This window comes from Pangasianodon hypophthalmus, chromosome 5 (assembly GCF_027358585.1).
Source record: "Pangasianodon hypophthalmus isolate fPanHyp1 chromosome 5, fPanHyp1.pri, whole genome shotgun sequence".
Taxonomy (NCBI): Eukaryota; Metazoa; Chordata; class Actinopteri; order Siluriformes; family Pangasiidae; genus Pangasianodon; species Pangasianodon hypophthalmus.
In genome coordinates, this window is record NC_069714.1 from 3,981,248 (window position 1) to 4,005,425 (window position 24,178).

Below are 24,178 nucleotides of genomic sequence, written 5' to 3' on the forward strand. Positions count from 1 at the left end.
TGATGCGTGTCAGCACTGTAAATCAGGTACATTATCATACTGAATAAGGTCAACATCATGATAATGGAAAAAATAAGACTTCAGTGCAAGTCATTCAAGAGAAAATGACATCAATTACTCAGAAAACAAATCTATTTTGACACACTTGCTTTGAAATAATTTGCATCTCTGTTTACTCAAGCGTTTGTTTCTGACAACTATTTTTTAAAAAATTGACTTGAAAAATGAAAATAAATAAATAAATAAAAATAAAATGCAGCCATAGGAGCAAGCAAATAGAAATGAAGATCACATAACTGTTGTTACTGTTACTTACTCTTTTAGCAATTCCTTCAATTTACTTTTTTTTTTTTTTTTTTTTAATAGAAAGAAGAGACTTTCGGTTTGCTGCCTCACACCTCCAGAATCCCTGGTTTGATCCTGAGCTTTACTGTCTGTGTGGAGTTTCTCATGTTCTCCTCATGTACATGTGGGTTTCTTCCAGGTTCTCCAGTTTCCTTCCACCTCTCAAAAACATGCTGGAATGTGAATTGGTTATGCGTACTTTCCCCAAGATATGTGTGTGTGTGTGTGTTTGTGTGTGTGTGTGTGTGTGTGTGTGCCCTTTGATGGACTGGTGTCTTATCCAGGGTGTATTACTGCCTTGTGTCCAGTGTTACTGGGATAGGCTCCAGATCCACCACACCCCTGACCAGGGAAGATAAAGGAATGAATGGATTTATTTTATTAGAAATTATGGCATTAAGAGAATCTGAGAGGGGAAAAAAGTAATCTATTTTCTACTTCTACTTATCATTTGCTCAAAGTTCCCAAAGCAGGAAATAACTGTATTTTCTTTGTCCTTCTTATGGGTTTTATGAGTATTTGACTTTGTAAACATAATCGACTCTGACAGATTGTAGAACTTCATTCTTGGCTTGATATCTAGAGGGGATTCCTTATTTATTTATATATTTGGACACTGTCCTGGAGACAAAGACTGTGGGCCATGTAAAGTCTGCTAAAGGTTGCTGCAGTTGCTTTTGTTCATTTTTTTAAAAACTTTCCCACCTCCTTTTTTTTTTCTTTTTTTTTTTCACCATGTCCTTCACGAGGAGTCCCAGGAGGATTTGAATTCCTTTTATTGACAGAGCTCACAAAAAGTCAGAATTTGATTTGCAGCTCCCACAAAGGATGGGCATTGGGCTTTATTTTGAAAGGTCAAAATCTGCTTATGGTGCATTTTGTAAGCGCTTGCTTGCGTGCTTGTTTGTTTGTTTGAGGTACTGGGTGAGGTACTCCCTTTTTCAATGCCTGTACTGAGCCACAAAAAACATGCAACGTGTATATAACTGATACATTTTTGCATCTATGTTTGACTGTTTGTTGGATCAAGAAATGAAAATTCATGGATTGGATCATCCTACAGAAGTCAAATCTGGGTTTTTTCCCCATCATATTTTAATCTGATGTGTTCCGGTATAAAACGGATCACTGTTTAAATGCTTTCTTGAGTGTGGACTTGAATAACAATACATCACCTGATCTGAGATATCACCTACATTAACCCTTAATATATGTTTTTGCTACCACACATATGAGATGTGTGCTTTCTAATGATGCCAACATAATCTATTAAATTAGGCATATCTGCATCAAATATCAGTGCTACATTGGATGGAAGGAGTTGATTTTACTTTATATATATATATAAAGTAAATATATATATATATATATATATATATATATATATATATATATATATATATATATATATATATATATATATACATATATATATATATTATATATATTTAGTACAGTAGTGTACAAAAGTCTTAGGCACACTTTTTTTTTTAGTACAAACTTTGTTATAGATTTTTATTTTATGACTTCTACATTATTGATTCAGTACAAAAACATTTTAGATTCCAAACATTAGTTTTCCAGCACAAAATTAAATGTTACAGAACAATGTTTGTATGTCAGTAAAGAAAGCAGCATATTACATAAGAGACACTTTTCAGACAAAAAAACATAATGAAGGCTGCTGGGTTTCGCTGCAAAAATAAGAAGCAAGTCGACAGTCAAAGTCTCCAGAAGAACTGTGGCTGCTTCTGTAAGATGCTCAGGAACACTTACAGCTCATTTCCTTATAAAACTGCACACACTGTACCTGAGACATCACACCAAATATTGACTTTGCTTCATTTATTACTGATTACTGCTCTTTATTTTTTTATTGTAGAAACATTTAGGCATCTTTGCTCTACAGCATTTGTTTGCATGTGCCAAAGACTTCTGCACAGCACTGTATATATATAAGTATTTGAGTTTATTTACAAATTAAACACTCAAATTAAGCATCTGTATGATTTGAAATAGCATTTTACCGGGCATAAAATGTCCAGCATATTAAATGATAAACAAAGTACGTAATCTGAATTGCTTTCCAAAGACCCAATTAAAGTGTTTTTGGATTTTTTTTTATGTTTAAGTTAAAGCTGAAATGAATTCATCTCATCACTGGTGGCATGTTTCAGGCTTACACAATCATTAACGATTATCATGATATGCAATACAACAGTTTATATAACACTAATCACATGTTTAACAAGAACAGTTTTTCAGCATTTAGTCAAAAGCTAATGCAAAATCAAATCCCACATATTGATAAAGGCAAAGTTTCCTTTAGTATATTAAAAAAATTAAAAGCTTCCTAAAAATCCTTATAACTCACAACAAAGTTCCTCTGTCTCATCAAACATTTAAGGACTGATCCTGATAATCCAGATAGTGGAAGCCCTTCAGCCTAAAAACACAAACACATTGTTTAAGGATGCAAACACATTATTAATCAAACAGTGCTTGTCCTTTTAAAGCTTCTCACCCAAACTTTAACAATTTGTGTCATGCAAAAAAAAACACCATGTGCCATTGTGAGACTATGCTGATTTAAAAATAATCAACATAAATGCTATTTTTTGTGATATCCACATCCACCAATCCATATGCCCACAAAAGTACTGAAATAAATCCTATAGCTCTAAATGAAAATATCAAAGTGCAAACTGATATATTGTGATGAAAATTCATCTTAATGAAAAATGTAGTGCACTAAGTCTAATGCAGAAAGAACTCCAAACTTATTGTGTGAGGAATGCATTGTTAAATGAACAGCCATCCACAAGACAGCAGACGTGAATCTAAACCACCAAAAAACTTTCCCGGATTGGGAATGATGTGTCACTTTATTCTTTTATTCTTTTGGGAACAACTAGAACAATGTCTAGGATAAAGGGCTTTTATGGAAGACACTCATGGGTTTGCCATTCATCAACACTAGAAGTCAATTGCCCAGGCCCTCTCAGAGAAAACCAACAGAGAGATGGATGGCCATGAAAAAGGCCCAAATCACTCAAATTGATGGCAATGTGAAAACACAGTAGGGGTCTTGGACTGCCAGTGGGTTAACAAAGGATTAAAAAAAAAAAAAACTGGTGAATACAAAAGCATAAATGTAATTATACTGGGGCTTTAGTTTTTCTTTATGGTGCTGTTTTCATCACAGCTACCATAGAAGGGATTATAAGTGCCAGTGGTTTTGTAAAATCAATATCCTTATTGGGACAATAAAATTATTAATTTAATTTTACTGCTACAGTCTTTCTTCATATCAGTGCCACCATCCTCACAAGATTTCACAACGTAAGTGGATCACTTTAATACTATGATGTGAATTGTGAAGTGAAGTGAAGTGAATTGATCACATTCACTCTATACAATTGAAACAAGTATTTAGAAACTTGTATAAATTAAATAAATGCTTATACTACATAAGCAATTAAATGATGTTTTGATGAGAAACTTTTCTTTTAAATCTGATCAACCACATATTCCGTTTTTTTAGTAGGTTGTGATCACTTGTAGGCTTCTGCTAATTAATTGCTAAGGCTTGTATGGATGTACATATGAGTACATACTTCAAATTGAACAGATAATGTTTTACAAATAGAGACATGATAAAAAAATAAACAAGGAGCGGTCACACAATTCTACAATTACAAACCCGAGTGATATAGCCGATGTTGAGGAACTGTCAGCCAGAATTCACTAACCATGTTGACAGAACTGGTGTTTCTACCTGCGGATTTTTTCTGCATTTCCAGTGTTTCTGGAAACACTGGTGTTGGGAATCATATAAACTATCTTCGCAACAACTGTATGAATTAATGAGGATTAAATTGATTTGCGTCATCTGCAGACGGATGGGCTGGTCTAACACTTTAATCAAATGCTTATAAATATGATTCGTAAATTCATACACGATGATGGAATTGGGATAAGTGGCTCGAACCTCTGTTGTTTGTGGCATGAGAGGTCCCACAAGCCTTAACAGGATTTTCCTCATTTAAATTATCATACGGGCACAATCATAGGAGGGACCTTCTAGATGCACTTCGAATATACCACCTCAATCTCCTGAGACCGTGGAGAAAGGTGGTTCTTGTGGCTCTGGCAGTAGTGGTTCCTGAGAGGGTGGAGCTGGGACTGGAGGTAAGTCTAAACAGTGCAGGCCAATTCACCCAGGTCCCCTCTGGAGACCACCTCTTACCATCCCAGAGAGCACAGGTTGCCTGGTTGCAAGAGAAATTTTCTGATGTGTTTTTGCCTCTATCCGGTCACACGGACCTCATAGATCCCCAAATTCAGACTCCTCCAGGTGTGGTTGTACACAGCCGGCCATACCAGTTAACATGGTTCAGGATGAACTCAAGGCTAGGCTCGACATGAGAGCAGCCAGGTGGACTTGGTGCCCAAGACTGGTGCCCGGTTTTGTGTGGACTTCAGAAAAGTCAACACAGTGTCTAATTTGACGCACATCCGATGCCTCTCATTAATGAACTGCTCAATTGGTTAGGCGCAGCTCTCATTTATTCAACACTGGACTCAAACAGGGGGTTTTGGCAGATTCCCTTGACTTCCTTTTCCACACTGTTTGGGTTATATCAATTAGGCATCCTTCGGTTTGGGTTGTTTGGAGCTCCACCCACATTTCAATGTCGCATGGACAGAATCCTCTGCCCGCGCAATGCATATGCCTTTGCTTATTTAGATGACATTAATCATTTATAGTAATGATTGGCAGCAGCATTTACAACATCTGAGGGCTGTCCTGAGATCCTTGAGACAGGTGGGACTCACCTGCAAACCCAAAGAGGTGTGAAAAACAGGTGGAAGTATGGTATCTAGGCTTTGGGGGCAGGTGCATCCCCAAATTGATAAGAAAGCAGCGATTGTGGCCTGCCCGAGACCCAAGACCAAAAAAGGGGGTGAAGCAGTTTCTGGGGCTGGCTGGCTATTATCGGAGGTTTGCACCTAATTTTTTAGATGTCACCAGCCTGCTGACTGACCTGACTAAAAAGGGAGCACCAGATCTAGTCCAGTGGACGGAGAAGTGACAGCAGGCTTTCTGCCAGGTAAAAGTGGCTTTGTGTGGGGGACCTTTTCTCTCCCTATTGCTCTGCAGACTGATGTGTCAGAGGGCTGGGGCTGTTTTGTCCCAGGTGTTGGAGGGCAGGGAGCGCCCCATTCTGTGTATCTGCCGGAAGCTCTCAGTAAGGGAGACCAAGTACAGCACAATTGAAAAGGAGTGCCTGGCCATCAAGTGGGCAGTCTACTGAGATGCCCTTTTACCCTCTGTTCCAATCACACCCTGCTCCAAACTCTCCACTGCATGAAGGATGCCAGTGGATCACTTGTTGGTATCTGGCACTTCAGCCATTCAAATTTGGGGTGGTCCACAGACCGGGGGCGCAGATCGTGGTGGTCGCCCACTGGGTGGCGGAGTCAGCTGCAGGCCAGGTGGCTCCTCGGCCTGAGTCAGGTCGTGGGCATATGTGGCAGCAGGGGCATGATCAAGCATCAACTGTGGATGAAGAGGAGGCGGGTCGAGCCGGCAGGTAACGTGTGATGATTCTCACCTGTGTCTTATTACTTCCAGTCTACTTATTTGTATCTCTTTGTGCTTTCAGTGACTCCCATGACTGGCAAGAGAGAGCAAGTGCGATATAGCTGGTGGAGTTTGCGAGGCACTCACAAAAACACACACACTTGAAATTGACGGAGCAAAACCTGTGAGTCTGGGTTGGACCTGTTTCTGTTGAGTTGTTTTGGTTTTGTTGAGTTTTTGAAAGTGCCCTGAAAAGCATGGACTGAATTAACTTGAACCCGGAACTCAGCTATAATTCTGTCTGTCTCCCGAGTCCTTCTCCACACCCTCACACATTGGGTTCTGCAATGACCTTTATGGTAAATGTACATGATAAAATCACTAAAGAGTGTATATTAGAAAGAAGTGTTTGGTCAAGGGTTTATCTATAAATATAAATACTAAATAGTAGGAATAAAATAAAAATAAAATTATATTTTAGCTGTATTAATCTTCTTTTAGCTACATGCACTCTTTGACCAAATTTGTGATTTTATGTTTCATATTGTGTTCTTTTTATGTTTTCTTATGAACTTTTACTATCACATGCACACCGTTAATATCTATCTCACTCTAATCTCTCTCTCTCACACACACACATACACACACACACATAACCCAATTCTCCAATACGTTGCGGACTTTACAGTGGATCAAGGGTGCAGCATTGTGTGAAACTCATTTCTCCTCAAAAGTCCAGGCAGTAAATCACTTGGAAGCCATAATGTCATTGACATGGGCCATCAACCCTTTGCTGTCACTGTTTGCTTTTGGGATTCAACCTTTCAAAGCTCCTGGCCAAAATAAAATTAGGAAACTTCCAGAAGTTTGACAGAATGATAACGTGCTGTAGAATAGCAGCACATGCCTAAAGATCTTCAGCTGAACTAGTCACATATAAAAATCCCTGTAATAGTCCACTAGGCAATCAAAAATTAATTCCAACTAGCCCACATAAACATTTCTCAGAATACATGTATCTCCCAGTGTTTTATTTGGTTTACCAGTAGTCTGAAATATAAGTGGTCAGTTACCTCAGCACCACACATTATCTCTCTCTAACTCACCCCTAGAACTTTCTCTTAGACCAGGAGAATTTTTCTTTCCCAACCTTCAACTGTCCAGTTTCGGTAAGTCTGCGCCCACTATAGCCTTTGATTCCTGTTCTTGGCTGATAGGAGTGGAACCTTCTACTGTCGTAGCCCATCTGCCTCAAGGGTTGATTTGCTATGAGATGCTTTTCTGCTCACCATGGTTGTCAAGAGTGGTTATTTGAGTTACCATAGCCAATCATGTGGTAGCAGTGCAATGCATAAAATCAATCAGACACGGGTCAAGAGCTTCAATTAATATGTCTATATAATCACATGTACTACAGTGTAGTACATGCGATTATATAGTATAGTATATACTTTATAGTATGTTACACACATACACATGCAGTATGTATATTATACACATACACAGTGTTCATTTATGTAACATTTTAATGACTACTTCTTGAATCAATAAGTACACACCTTTCACACACGATCAGCTTAACCATGTCAATCCCATCTGTCATTATTCATCAGAAAGCAACATTTTTGGGTAATAGTGCAAGGTTTATGTTGTTTCCTTGTTCACTGTCTTTGTGCTTTGGCAGCTATGAGTTCAACTTTCTGGACAAGCAGATTAAACATTAAACATGCCAGCATTTCTTCAAATTTTAAAGCTAGATACTTTAATTTCTCATAGCACCATCAAATACCTTCTACTGGATTAAATTTCTTCTGTGTCTCAGTGAGGTTGTGCACCCTTATGAAGTGTGGAATTATTACATTTATTAGTTACACTCACTTATTTAGTTACATTCATATTATAGTCTTTCAATACTTATATTACCATCAACACATTGATGCTTATGTATACACATTTTATTCCTTTAACCCATTAAATAACCAGGACCTGTCAGCCTAACTTCCTCACTCTTATAACTATATACAGTACTTCCCTGTTTAGTTTGATTCTTGTTACTGAATGCTTCATAGTAGTTACTGAAGATGAATAATAAACTGATACTTTTAAGAAGTTAATATTTGTGTCTCTGTGAGCTTTGCATGAGGCCTATGTGAATGACTGTTACAACCCCAATTAGTCTAGGGGTATGTGGGGAATAACACTTATTTGATTATTAAAAATATAAGTTGTGTGTGGGTAGTCAAGGACCAGTAACCAGTAGTGCAAGTCAATCCAAGTGATTTATTTATCTATATACAAGTGGTAAAGTGTGTAGTGCCAGGTGAGAGTGGTAATATTTACAAATTATTTACAATAACACTTAACAAGACACCAAAGGGGAAAAAGGGACGCGACCGGCACCAAAGCAAAGAAATGAACAAAACAAAACAAGTCTACCTATTTTTAAACCCTCTAACCTAACTACAAAAAAAAAAAAAAAAAATTCAGCGTCCAGGACTCTAACTACCTACTCTATCTAGCCAAACCAAAAGTACAGAGGGTGGTGCTCGCTCCTAACCTAGTGTGGCTAATACAAATAAAACGGACCTCCTGCGTGCTGCACCATGTATGTCACGTGACGTACTTTCCTGTCCCCTTTTCCCCAACACTAACAGAGTCACAACCAGGGTAACGAACAACAAATTAACCATACAAACAAGTGACTAGAACAAAGCGGGGAAACATGGAACAATTGACATACAAGAACAAACACAGTAAGGCAGCGTAACTCAACACAGAACAAACAGAGGTACAATAGGGTTTTAGTTTTTAACGACCAGGACTACAACGACTTCTCATGAATGAATGGCTGCTGGTTTTAAATAGGCGGGGTCAGAGGTTGATTGGTTGTCACGGCCAATGACATCAGCGGGGTTAATCGAGACAGACAGGAACGTTATCCAATCGGGCAAATGCTGCAGAGAGAGAGAAAGAGAGGGAGAGCGAGAGAAAAGGGGAGAGAACAAAACACAAAAAACACATAGACATACCCCAGAACGTAACAATGACACATAGAATGAATGAATGACACCTGAATGACACATTCGGGGAAAAAGGCAAGTTTAATGGCTGCAACCTTTACTGCAACTTCAATAATTTGACAACCAACATTTTTTTCACAATTTCCTTGCATTTTGTCTGGTTGGATGAGGTGAATATAAGTTGCTTCTGTGGACATTGGTGGGTTTTTTCCTTCAGAAGCTCCTGATTATATTAACTGTGATATTTTCATCATCCCAGGGTCACTTATGAATCAAAATGACCAAATGCTTAAAATGAACAATTGGAATAAGAATTGAGTTAATAAATATGAATGCAAAAAAGCCACAGCACCATAAATAACTCAGTTTTTTGTTATAGTTTTAAACATAATTACTTATCTGTCAATAATGACAACGTGTCCAACACATTGTCATTACTGACAGATAATTAATTATCAATTTATATCAATTCATCAATTAATACAGGCCCACTTCAAGTATGCATGATTCATTGCACCAGTTTCCTGAGAGGTATTTCAGAAACTAGATTATTTCTCTATAGATAAAGCATTTCTTTTTATCCAAATAGGGATATAATATCAATAGAGCTCTTCAAATCTATATGCAGTTTAATTTACTTCTTAATAAAAAAAAATATCTGAGTATCCTTATTAATTTGTGATTATTGGATGAAAATATTTTCTTGTTATTCCCTGATGTGTCCTATTTCATGGTCCCATCTTATCTGCAAAGTGCTGGTATGGCTGCAGATTTTCATTAGTTGAATTAATCAGTCTGCTTTTCTAACGACTGATAAGTTGAATCTGGTGTGGTTGGAATGAAAACCTGCATCCTTTGTAGATATGACTCAAGTAATAAATCAAGAGATTGTCTGTAAATCGCTAAGTACTTTCAGTACTTCTTAAAAGTTACAAGGGCAGTTTAGTTTGTCCTTTGCTGTTATTTTTCAGCAAAAGCAATAGCAAAAGCTCCATGTTGATTATGGAGTAAATGCAGTTGTTTAAAACACATATGGAAATGTACAGTATATATACATTATGTACACTACAGATGACAGGAATTAGCAATGAAGCTGTATTAGCTAACCCTGAAGGAAAGAATTTATTTGAGAAAATAATGACTGCATGGGGAAATTTGGTTATAATTTCAAAAGATAATTATCCAGAAAGGAATAGTTCTCAAGGGTTCTTGTCACTAGACTAGCTGACAGGATTATCTGGGGTCTCAGTTTTCTCCAGGTTTTCATTTTTCATTGACTTTTCATTAATCAGACATTTTATGTGTCATATGGGCTCATGGGTCATAATGTGGAGCATGTTTTCCCATTTCCGTCCTCTTATTTCCCTTGTTGTCCTCTCCTTGTAACTTCCTGACTCTCCTGTCACTCATGATTCATTGTACGGTCTTTGTTTTCCATTTATCCCTTAGGCCTTGTTTCCTTGTCTTTTTACTTGCTCTTGTTTTTTTCTATTTCTCCACTCAATATCACCTTGGTTTAATTAATCCCCACGTCTCACCTCCTAACCCGTGTGATCTTTGCTGTCTTTACACATTTAATTCCAGCCCATTCTCTTCCCCCAATTATCTGCCATGATGAATTCCTGGGAGAACGATCAGAAACCCTGAACTCCCTCAAATAATCACACGTATACAGAAACACACACAGACAAGTAAGTGGCAATTCCCAAGGACTCACACACTCCCTCTATAATGGTGGCTCAACATCATGCTGAAGGATGTCATAATAATCCGTGGGCTATGGCCTCTTCTGCATATCAATTTCCTCCTACGGTGCTCAGGGACAGAGGGGAAAAGTGGACTTCTTTCTCTCCTTTCTCTCCATCTCCAGCCCCTTTAGCTCTTCTCAGTGTCACTAGTTCTCAAAAACACTCCTGTCCACTTCAGGACAAGGTTGGATCCTCCTCCAGGTTGAAACAGCTCTTGCGGGACATGACAAAAATATCAGAGGTAATTGTTCCTGTCTCTGTAGTGCTGGAATCGGCAAACTGAACTGAGTTTTGGAGGAGCAAAGTTTAACGGGAGGATATTTTTATGCTGATATCTCCTGTGAGTTTCGAGTAAGTAAGTACTGTTCCCTTGTGAAGTTTGAGTCAGTACCGTTTCCTGCTATTATAATCTTTATTGGCCTTCTGTTTATTATTAGATTATTACTGCAACAGTTTTTTTATTATTATTAAAAAATGTATTAAACGTTTTATTGATCTCATAAGGGACAGCACAATGTTAAAGCATGAGCTCAATGAAGTACAGCAATTAAAAAACTCACATAGCACTTAAGAAGAGAAGGTGACACCATCAGAAACAGTATTAAGACGATCTAAAATAAACACTTGACTTATAAACACTTTTTCAACAAGTTCTATATGAAAGATGAAACTCATATTTTAAGATAGTTTTCAACTGGGTGGACCAGATGGATTCTCCTGTCCACTATTTACAGCCTACCTGAACTTCCTTCTAGTGGACACCTCTGCCTCAGCATGAATGTAAGGATGCTTTCTCATATAGTTATTTTTAAACGAACCACACTCTGTCCCGTTAAAGTGGACCTGAAAAGGAACTAGCTGCAAATGACCTCAATGCTTTTGGTGTTCACAAGTGGACTCAAAAGGGAAATTAGTTCTCTTTCTGAACATTTAGCATTAATGAGATCTCAGATCACCTGTTGTTCACTCCGCAACTCCTTTACCATAGTGTAATAGTTATATAATACCATAGTGTACCACTGAATTAGTGTCATTCAAAATGGTTGGTTTACATTATGCTATCATTTGACTGTAAGACATATTTTACATATCATTTGGATGTAAAGGGGGTGCAAGGGGCAAGAAGCAACAAAGAACTTTGATGCTGAACCATCAAAACCAGCTCATGCTTTATGTCAGAAAGCTACTGACTGTTTAGCTCATGTGGTGTAGACAAAATACACTATATGGCCAAACGTATGGGGACACCCCTCCTAATTATTGAGTTTAGGCGTTTCAGCCAGACACATTGGTGCATAAAATCAAGCACATAGCCATGCAATTTCCACAGATCAACACTGGCAGTAGAATGGGTTGTACTGAACAGCTCAGTGACTTTAAACATGGCAAAGTCTTAGGATGCCACTTTAACCACAAGTCAGTTCATGAAATTTCTGCCCTGCTAGATCTGCCCATGTCAAGTGTAAGTGATATTATTGTGAAATGGAAGTGTCTAGGAGCATTAACAGCTCAGCCACGAAGCGGTAGACCATGAAATCTCACCTAGTGGGGCCGCTGTGCGCTGAAGAACATAGTATGCTTCCAATTTTGTGGCAACAGTTTGGGGAAGGCCCTTTCCTGTTCCAGCTTGACTGTGCACAAAGCGAGGTCCATAAAGACCTGGTTTGATGAGTTGTGGTGTGGAGGAACTCCAGTGGCCTGCATAGAACATCTTTGGGATGAATTGGAACACCGATTGCAAGGCAAGCCTTCTCATCCATCATCAATGCTCAACTTCACAAATGCTTCTTTAAATGAATGGGCACAAATTCCCACAGACACACTCCAAAGTCTTGTAGAAAACCTCCCCAGAAGAGTGGAGGCTGTCATTGGGTTTCATATTAATGCCCATGGCTTTGGAATGGGATGTCCAACAAGCTCATATAGGTGTGATGGCCAGGTGTCCACAAACGTTTGGCCATATAGTGTACATATCAAAGGAGGAGGTCAGCCCTCTCAAATCTATAAGCAGGAAGAAACCATCCTCCTTGAAGAGAGGGAAGAAAAAGCTTGACAAGGCCCCAACAAACCCAGTCAATTTAGGCATTCCACCAACCAGCAAGTATTTGGACTTTGGGAGGAAATTATCTGGCTAACATTACCCTGTTAGCTAAAATACTTTTGACAAAACAGTTTCTTGAAATAGCAGGTGTATTGCACAGTTCCAATTGTGGTGACTGCAAAGTATTAGAACTAAAATAAAGCTATGGTTAATCTAATGTTAATGGCTGAGTCCAATGACAAAAACACCAGGGATTCAAATGAATTTTACAGGCTTAATTAAGCTCTTTTTTCAGAAGACATCACACTGTTTTATATTCTCTACACTGGTTCACTGTGGGCTTCCAATAACAGGCTCTATAGGCTGTTGAAAATGGTGTGATTTTTATTTATTTTATTTTATTTATTATAAATTAATACAAAAAACAAAACAAAAAAAAATGGAAATCTTCTGTAAGTGGTTGCTTGGTTCGGTATCCTCCGGAACTCTCAAATTTTTTTTGATGATGTTTTGAATATTTCACTTATTACCTACAAGATTCAGTCAATTTAGTAATTTAGTCAGTTCATTAAATACTGCAGGCACAGCAAATGGACATTGGAGGAAATCATTATATCAAATGCATAAAATAGCTTTATATCTAAATCTAATAATAATATATTTATAATATCTAATAATATCTAGTTATAACATATCACATTGCATCTAATAGCACACCCACACTGTAGTTTATCAGTAGAATGTGATCAGAGAGAAGAGAGAGTAGAAGAGTGGAATTTTAACAGAGTAAAATTTAACCAATCAGTGACCGAGCAATCAGCGCCTTAGAGACATAATGAGAAAATATTTTCAGTATTTATTCGGCTCTTGTAAACAGCTCTTTCTAAAGAAGCACTCAGCCAGAAAATGAGCAAATCGAGGCAGCATTGTAATAATAAATCAACATCCATTATGACAAAGGGTGTGGCACATCATGGCCTTCAGAGAAATTGCTCAGTGAACTGCCAGAATTGAACAAAAAACAAGACACGGCCTCAAGCGCATTTCGTTTGTACAGGTCTATGCACCACTGCACACAACTCGCTCAAAGAGTGTATGAACTTTCCCTTCTTGCATGTTTAATTCCAGACAGATATTTTCTCCACTTATCTGCCATGATGGATATGCAGGAAAAATATGAGGGACCCTGAAGGACAGTGACATCACCTGCAGTCATCCATCACATATTTAAGTCTTTTAGCTGTCAAGCTTTCAAGCACCAGATGAGCTGCAGAAACTAACCAGCTGTCTAATGACTCAGTGGATTTAAAGAAAAAAATCCACCATATTATAGTATATAATAGTTATTATTATGCTAAGTTCAACTTTCCATCTACATGTTTTCACTCTTTTCACTTTGGTTTCCTACATACCCACAACTCCATTCAACTACTTGCTGATAGTCGTGCCAGTGAGATTTAGCTCTTGGATCATCTCTAGCTAAAGAGAGTGATTCAGCAGTGCTTTTGTCCTTTATTCTGTCTAGCCTTCTCACCTCCTCATCTGTACACTCTGCTCAAACAGATCAGCTTCCAAAGCTTCAACTTTCACGAGAATACCGATTTCAATGTCATACCGCTCATCATCTCGTAGATCACTAAATAGCCACATTGCTTTCCGGAACCTTGAGTTCAGAGTTTGCTGGTCCCTCTACTTCTGTGTTACATTTCTCCTTAATATGATGTTGAATGTGGCTGAAAAATGGAGAGAAAAGAAGCTCTTGCTCTTTTATTTTTAGGAACTAACAGTGAATTCTGGCCACATTGAATATTTTTTCCTCCTATTAAATGGCATTGTAACTAGACTTCTGTGATGTCAGAGCGGTACACAACCACTAACTTGTCATAAGAATAACAAAATACAGCATCAACCAACAAAATAGCACAATCACAAAGCACATCACAAATATTTCAATATAAACACATTTAATGTGTTTCATGGTGAAATTTTTGTTTAAGTCATTACGAACGTGATCACATGTTTCTTTGGAGTAAAATGACGAGTTTTTGGAATTACACTGGCAGCTATGTATCTAACAAATTTTTTTTATTAGCTTTTGTTTACCTTATTACACAGAGTGCTAAGTATAATTAGTTATAATTAGTAATTAGACTTCACATTGCATGGTAGAACAATTAGCACACATTCCAACACCAGTTCTGCTGCCAACTTTTGCATTCACGTCAGTTCAGTTGTGAAACTTTCCGGAGCAGTTGCCATTGTGATTAAGGTGTTTCACTTTTCCCACAAAATGTTCCCTATCTTTTTTTTTAATTAATTTGACTAATTAAAGTTAGCCCCAGGAAGAATATACAGCATGAAAATGCTCCCAGCATGAGGAAGCAGCAGAGAGTTTGAAATGTGACATTCTTGTCATGATGCTTTGGATCTTTAATTGGCATCATGGGTTTCTCCCATTAAAGTGAGGAAGCTGAGACTGAAACTCACAGCACAAGATGAGAGAACACATTGGCTCGATAAGCTACACAGTGTCACACTTGCACATTTGTAACAATTTGTCCAAGTCAATTTGTATAAAAAGTTGTTAAAGTTAAGTTTATTACTATGTGCATGGCTAGTGTTCTTAGCATTTCTTCAGACTCTTGACAGAATTGAACAAAATCCTCCAAACAGCTGTTACTCATTAATTAAGTTCTCATCAGGACACAAAGGTGATGGCTAGAAATACATACACATTTGCCTAGCACTATAAAGCTGGGTTATTGTTTCATTATGTGGTTGTTGAAAAATGAGTTTACAAGCCATAAGACAGCTTTAGTGTTACATTTACAAATCGCTTGTGTGGTTATTTCAGTGCGAAAAGCTAGGAGGTGTAACATACATTGTTGATAACAATCTGTGCCTTATTGCATGTCTTTTCCAAATCAAATCGCTCACTGATTCCACAACAGAAAAAAAAAAATCCATCAAGCCCACTGTTTTATTATTGCTATTTAGCAAGTCAGATATACAGACTGATGCTGATAGTCTGTATTATTTGCTGTCTATATAAGCCACATTCGACTGACACCTTCAGTATAATGAATTATATAATATCATTAACACTCTCAACATTAAATGATATATCAAAGCAAAGTGCAAGCGCAGATGGACTTCTCAGCTTCAGGGGCAGAGCAGCTGGCATGTCTGACAGGTGGCTGGCACTGATCCAAGCGCAGTGAAGGAGCCTCGGGTGGCACGGTGGCACTGCCCACGTCTTTGTGGGCCCCTTTCTATGTCATCTGGTGGTCTGCCCGGGCACTGTCATCACTTGCAGCCCAAAAAGAAGGTTGAGGCTGCCTGGCACTCGCAGGTCACAGCTGGCATTGGCGGACACACCTGTCGCCATACTGTCAACCTCCTAGCGTCCTGGACACCACAGGAATGACAATGGTGACCGCAAGCCGGGTGGCAAATGTATCAATGTTGTGCCTGGAAATTTGTCTTTGGGTATCTCTATTTCAAATCCATTTCTGTTGTTAGTAATGTGATAGATATACTAAGTCAGTGTCATAGATATACTAATGTCAATTGCATTACATTCCATTGCACCACAATGAGCTTCACAACATTAAAAAAAACACTTTTTTTCAAATTGAAAGTTAATGAACAGCTGCTTGTTTCGGACCTAATTACAATTAAGGTGTCCACTTAAACACATGCTGGCATGTGAGTAATTGGCCTAGTTCGAGTTAGGTCACACTTCACATTAGGCTGTTTTCATCTTTCAGTGGTTGCTCAGAGAGAAAAATGACTACGATTTAGTTTAAATGATTATATCCAACAATGTATCCATGTATTACACCAGTGAGAGATGAATTATGTCACGTACAGACTAAAACATCTGATTAATTATGCAACACTAGTAATCATATGATCCAAAGCATATTGATAAGTATGAGAATCAGGCAGGTTTGGGGACCAATGCAGTGTTTAGTAAGTATTTTGAGTCTGTGAACAGACTTGACTAGGCATAGGCAAATTCAACAACTAGATAGGCAACACACTAAGCCTCGGTAATGTCACAATATAAACCAGGAGCAAGACTTTGCAATGAACAGAAATTAGTCTGGGTTATTTAAAGGGTGAGTGTGTGATTGTGCAGCTAATTCAAAACACAATGCTAACTTGATTTGGAATTTAATTTTACACCTGAAAATGATCTGTTTCATCTGATATCATACTAATTTGCTGGAAGCTAACTAGAAGCTTCAAAATCTTATCTTAATGAGAAAGATCAACTCTAACCAAAAGCACAAATCTCTCAGCAACACAGCTGTATGATCAGACTACTTGTTTACACAATTTAAAGCACTACAGATGTTTTGGGGGGGGGGGGGGGGGGGGGGGGTAAGAACATTTGCCTGAGGATCTAATATACAGAGCAATATTTGGGAACAAATTAAGGTTTTAAATCCAACAGCCATGGTGCATTGTGGCAGAGATGATGTGTTTTAAAGTTCGCTAGAATATTTGGGCTGTGTACGTCTTGTGAATTCAACCCAAAAATTCATTACAGACCTAAAATCTACAAATATGGCTATTAATTACCATGATTTGTCATCGTAAAAGTCATTCCTCATTCCATTTTCATTCTAATGTGAATGAAGCAAGAGATAAATAAAGTAGATTTTGTGAACCGTGCAGTAACGCAGTAATTTCGGAATTTGGAGATGTGACCCAATAATGCCGCAGCCTCCTTTTCTCTCTCGCTGCCACTGCAATTCAACACTGATTATGGTTTCACGCTCATGCAATTTGAATATTTACCTCGTGCCAACCGGTTTGCCCCCAGCTCATTTACATTTTGATTTGCATGCCAATAGGCGGCGGGCTCGGGTAATAAATATGGAGCATAATCAGCGTCATTCATCCAAGGCCGAAATGAAGGTTTGGGGTGTCGTCCCGAGCACTTATCGCATCTAATGGTGGACATGTAGGCATCAGGGGTCACGCATGCTAATCATGAGAAAACGTTGGCGCAAATTGGACACACTGTGTGACTCAGGTGATTGGTTGTCTCAAAAAGTAAAACAGGGGTTGGGTCGCTTGACTTGTGCCATCTTGATTGTAATTCTCGGCTGTTGTCTCGTCACAGTCATGGATACGTGACTAGAATGCTGAAGAGATTTTGCTAAAGTTGCCATCCAAATTTTACTCCTGCCATGATGAGGCACACAGGTTTCTGCTCCCATTCTGAGGTATACAAGCCTCTACTTAATCTTCTTTGACGGACTAATGATTAGGACCAACCTGTCTTATTTACGTAATGTATACCGATTCAGGTGATAATTAGTATAACAGTATAATTATCACTATTAACCTTTTACAGTATATACAACAGTATATACAAGAAACAGAAAGCTGCTTTGAAACAATCTGTATTGTTTAGAGGTCAACAACCCCAGTGTCATGCTAAATACACAATTTCCAACTCTTCAGTAAAGTTTCAACTGCGAGCGTGAGTGGTTTAGTATCAATAGACTTTACGAAACCACTCACACTCCTATTTGAAACTTTACATAAGAGGTGGATCTATTCAAGGCCTGTTTTTGAGTAATCATAAACTATTTTTTTTGTGACTAGTGATACTTTTTAATCATTCATTATAATTCATTGGGACAGTCACTCACAGCAATGCAATTTCATGAGCTATTCAAATTTGATCAGATGGAGAACGAAAAGTGATAAGAACAAAGGGAAGGATGTCATGCAGCTTTCTTACATCAAGCCTTCGTTTAATCATCTCTGGCAGGCTAATTTCAGATCCATAATCATTCAGACAGGAATTTTCAGTGCAATCACCCGCCTACTATAGAAAACAGGAAGCAACTGTTTGGAGTTGCATCATCAAAACCTCTGAACAGCTGAAGTGAAACAGTTTCCTATGTTACTATGAAGCTGATAATATTTAATGACAAATTGATAAAATGTTGGAAAGGAAAAAGTAATAAATTTGAATTTGATTTCAACATGGTCATGCGAATACCCATACTTTTAAGGCATGGTTAGAATTCACACCTTTTTTTTTTTTTTTTTAAAGAAATTGGTATCTGAAATTAAATTAAATCCACATTTCATGACCATATCTCTTATTAAAAGTTCTTTTGAAATCAAGGTTGAGATCTTATTTAGCAGTGAAGATGATCATGACTTTAGGTTCATTTCAGAAAATTAAGCCTATAACAGTTAACTTTTGCTTATAATATTTTCAAAAGCAAACTTGCCTTAAACTATAACAGTACCTTTGCATAGAAACTTCAACTTAAAGATTACATGGCTGACCTTTTTATTCATTGATAGCATCAGTGGAATTAAATACCGTATAGAATATTTGTTTTCTTTGCTATGTTGAATAACCTTTACAAACTTTAGCAATACATTGAATTTGCACAAGATTGCATCACCATATCAAACATGTTCCACAAATATTACAGTGAAATCCCAAGGGAAATCAGTTTCATACTTACCTGAGCACACGTGGACTGTCAAAACACATAATACTCAACTCTCCTTTTTGATAGGGCTTAAAAGAAAACAGATGAATAAATCAGGGGTCTGTTCTTGAGGTCTTCATTCACTCAGTGTGAACAACAGCATATGCAATAAATAAGTCATGTACAGAAGTGAGATGGTCACAGTGGACTTCCGTGTCCTTTATGAAAAATGCAGATCTCTAAAGCATAAGCTTTTCCATTTTAGTCTAAAAGCCCCATACAATCACTGGTGCTTTACAGTTTTCACAGTAAAATGTACGAGCACCGCAGAGAGATCTTTGCAAACTAATTACATCTGATTAAGAAGAAGAGTGATAAGAGAACATGCCTGAGATTTTGTAATGATAGTCTCCTATGATTGCTTAAACTCTCAAAGTCTCAACTTATTCAGTTATTCATCTTAAAGCACATTATCCAGTATCTATTATGAATTATTCAGTGACTACAGTGAACCAAAAGGAAATAAGTGTAGTTACAAGACTAAGAAATGTAAGCTTAAAGAGTTAAATGTTAAGCATGTTTGCATCCTATTTCCAATAGAAACTCTATAGAAGGTAGCATTTTTTTTTTTTACATGTTTATGTAATTCCGAGTTTGACGAAGGCCTGTGTCTGAGCCTTTTTAGTCCAACTAGTAGCTCCAAAAGCTGCTCCAAAAGACCAGCTCAACCCTGGAATGCCCACTGAAGAACATTTAGCATTTTCCAATAATGTGATTTTGAAACCAAAATGTGTTTTGGTCATTAGATTTATCTTTATAGTGTTGCTTGACTAATCATATTACCACTGGAATCTGTCTTCATACATACATGATTTTTGAAAATTCAGCTAAAGAAAATGTATATTTCCATTGCTTGCTACTATACTGGACAACTTTTTTTTCCTACCACAGAAACGTTTCCTTGCTCTTCACAATAAACACTGAAATTTCCGATTGTTCGTATGAAGGAATTTGTAGAAACACAAATTTATTGAATTTGTAAAAGAAACACAAACTTTTATTGAATGTGTTTAACAAGTTCCACTGACATAAAAATGTCTTGTTGCTGATTTTCTCTTGTACTTAGCGTCTGATGCTTCTCGTTGATGTGTGTGACAATAATCTGCCAACATATTTTGGATTGCAGTTGCACTGCTAAAATTTTTCCATTACCGCAAATTCTTGAGACATTTCACCAAATTCATCACGAATTGCAGCAAAATCTGCACCAAAGAAGTCTAAATGTAAATGCAGAACATGAATATTTAGTGACATGTTGAATCCCATGGTTTTGTATGCTTGAAGCATTTTGTCAATCAGCTAGACGTAGCTTGGTGCTCTGTAGTTCCCAAGAAAAATTTCAGAAATATTCTTGACAGCCTTCCATGCAATTGTCTCCGACCCCACTAGAAGTTCTTCAATACTAAGTATTGAAATCCTTCACTTTCCTTGTTCATTGCTTTCATAAAAAAATATCATCAGCCCAAGTATATTTGAAGAGGAAGCAAAATATGTTAAATAACTAAATAACCACATGCTTACAGTGTATGCTTGCAACTCCTTTAGCACTGCTGTCCTATCTGCAGATAAACATGGTACTTGGCATATCCAAGCTGCATTTCTAGCATGTGTCATGTGATCTACATGTCAGGAAAACATTTTTTTTTAACTTGCACACACAAACAAAAGTAGGACAGGAACATTTCAAGGTGATTTTCCAGCTCAGAAGCCCCAAATCCATAAGATACACCCAAAACTTTTCAGGTAGCAAAATGTTTGTCCAGTGTTACATGAAGAGAAAGCAACAAGATGACAAACACACTAATCAAACACAAACAGTAATTAATAGACTGTAACACATCATCCAGGTGTAAAAATGTTTTTGGGTTTTGCAATATTTAGGTACTTCTTCGAATTGGTGTTTCTATTAGTTGTTCATATGCACAAATTCAAAATTGGCCAATAGGATGAAAACCTAACTTCATTTTACAACGGATTTGTAGGAATTGTTAAGTGCAAAGGTACACGAGGAGCTAAAACAACTAAAACACCAAGTGCTAACTTTAACTACAAAAACTGCATGACTTTTCATTTGAGAAATGTCCAAAAGCCAGGTAAATTTCAACAAAGTTGGATGATTTCTAGGTCATTTCAGAGGTTTAGAGGTCGATCTCAAAGACAAGATCAGACAGAGCGACAGATTCAGATCTGCTCCAGAATCAACACCAAAATCCACAGAGGCAAAGTTTCAGAGAAATCCAGTCTTAAAATAGTTAGAACATGTGCAAGTGGATGAATTTGTGTGCAGCTGGGCAGTTTATCATCTTTATAAATGAGGAAGAAGATTACCCTGACAAATTTGTATCTGATGCCTTTGAGACTTAAGGGCATACAAAAGTCTATGAGCTTGGAGCAGCATAATTCACAACACATGAGTCCTCATCAGGTTATTTAATAAATGAGTCTTCTAAAGAAACAATCTACTTTAAAAGTCCCTGACACAGTCCAATACTTTGACAGATGATACTTTACTTTTTGGGGAGAGAAGTATACACTTATATATATATATATATATACACATATATATATAAAAGTGTAAGGACCTGAGTGACTTTGACAAGGGCCAAATTGTGATGGCTAGACATCAGAGCATTTCCCAAATGGCAGGCATTGTGGGGTGATACAATGAAGTACATTCAGTGAATCGGCAACAGGGTCATGGTTGCCCAAGTATCACTGATGCATGTGGGGAGCGAAGGCTAGCCCGTCTGTTCAGATCACACTGCCTCCACCGGCTTGCCTTCTTCCCATAGTGCATCCTGGTGCCATCTCTTCCCCAGGTAAGCGACGTACATGCACCCAGGCGTCCACATGACGTAAAAGAAAACATCATTCATCGGACCAGGCCACCTTATTCTACTGCTCCATGGTCCACATTTGGGTTTGGTAGCAGCAGAATGGATTCAGAAGTCTACAGGAACATTCTGTCTACCAATTTGCAATTTAATGCATCCAATCTAATTGGGAGGAACTTCATCATGCAGCAAGACAACGACCCAAATCACATCATCAACACAACAAAGGACTTCATCAGGGGAAAAAAGTGGAAGGTTTTACACTGGCCAAGTCAATCATCAGACCATAACCCAATTGAGCATGCATTTCCCCATTCAGCACCTCCGAAAGAAGAAACACCTATTGAAGGGAGAAACAACTGACAGAAGCTGCTCTACAAGACTGGAAAATATCAAGACAAGACTGAAAATCATAAAAGAAGAACGCAACAGTTTGGTGATGTCAGTGGGTCACTGGCTTGATGCAGTTATTGCAAGCAAAGGATATGCAACTATTAAGTGCTATTTATTTTAATTCAATATATGTTCCAATACTCTTGCCTAAAAATGGAAATTGGGGTGATATATACTTTCATCAAAGAATTCTCCCTTTGAAGCAATTACAGCCTTGCAGACCTTTGGCATTCTCACTGTCAATTTGTTGAAGTAATCTGAGGAAATTTCACCACAGGCTTCTTGAAGCACCTCCCAGAAGTTGGAGTGGCTTGATGGGCACGTTTTACGAACCATATGTTCAAGCTGCTCCCACAACAGCTTAACAGGGTTGAGATCTGGTGACCGCGCAGGCCAGGCCGTTACAGATAGACAGTCCAATACCAGCTGACTGCTTCTTTTCTAAATAGCTCTTTCATAGTTTGGAGCTGTGCTTTTAGTCATTGACCTGTTGTAGGAGGAAATTGGCTCCAGTCAAGCACCTTACACAGGTTATGGCATGGCATTGCAAAATGGAGTGATAGCCTTCCTTGTTCAAGATCCCTTTTATCATATATAAATCTCCCACATTACCACCATAAAAGCACCCCCAGACTACCCACTTTCTTCCACCATGCTTGACAGATGGCGTCAAGCACTCCTCCAGCATTTATTTAATTTTTCTGCGTCTCAAGAATGTTCTTCTTTGTGTTCCAAACACCTCAAACTTAGATTTGGCTGTCCATAACAATTTTTTCCTTCCTTTGTCCAATGTCTGTGTTGAAACCTGCCTAGAAGGCCAGCATCCTGGAGTCGAGATGAGTGTTTTGCGGGTACCATTCAATGAAGCTGCCTGTTGAGGACCTGTGAGATGTCTGTTTCTCAAACTAGAGACCCTGATGTACTTGTCCTCTTGCTCACTTGTGCACCGGGGCCTCCCACTTCTCTTTCTATCCTGGTTAGAGCCAGTTTGTGCTGTTCTTTGAAGAGAGTAATACACACTCTTGTATTCAGTTTCTTGGCAATTTGTTGTATGGAATGGTCTTCCTTTCTTAGAACAAGAATAGACTGAGGATTTTCAGAAGAGAGTTATGCTGATGCTCAAGATACTCAAGTAGCCTAAAGAAGGCCAATTTTATTGCTTCTTTAATCAGCACAATGATTATCAGCTGTGTTAACATAATTGCAAAAGGGTTTTCTGATGATCAATTAGCCATTTAACATGATAAACCTGGGTTAGCTATCACAATATGCTATTGGAACACAGGTTGCTGAAATAACCCTTTTTACGCCTATGTAGATATTCGTATGTATGAGAGAGAGAGAGAGTTGTTTCTTATTTACATCATTTATTCTGTTACATTACATCTGCATTACGTATTATTTTCCCATTTGAAGCAACACATAAACATTGTGTCCACCATATAAATACCTGCTAGCCAAATAAGTAGTGCTAGTGTAAAATATTTCTTGGTATTATTACATGCAAGTTTGAAAAAGAAGAAGGTGTTTCCTGTCACTTCTAATCCACTGGATGTCAGTCAGGTAATCAGCTCAATTTACCGCACTCTGGCTGCTTCTAATTTCCTTGAGACCTCAGAATGAAGATCTTAATCAGTGTTTGCAAGCACTGGTTTCAACTAGTGCCTGGATTTA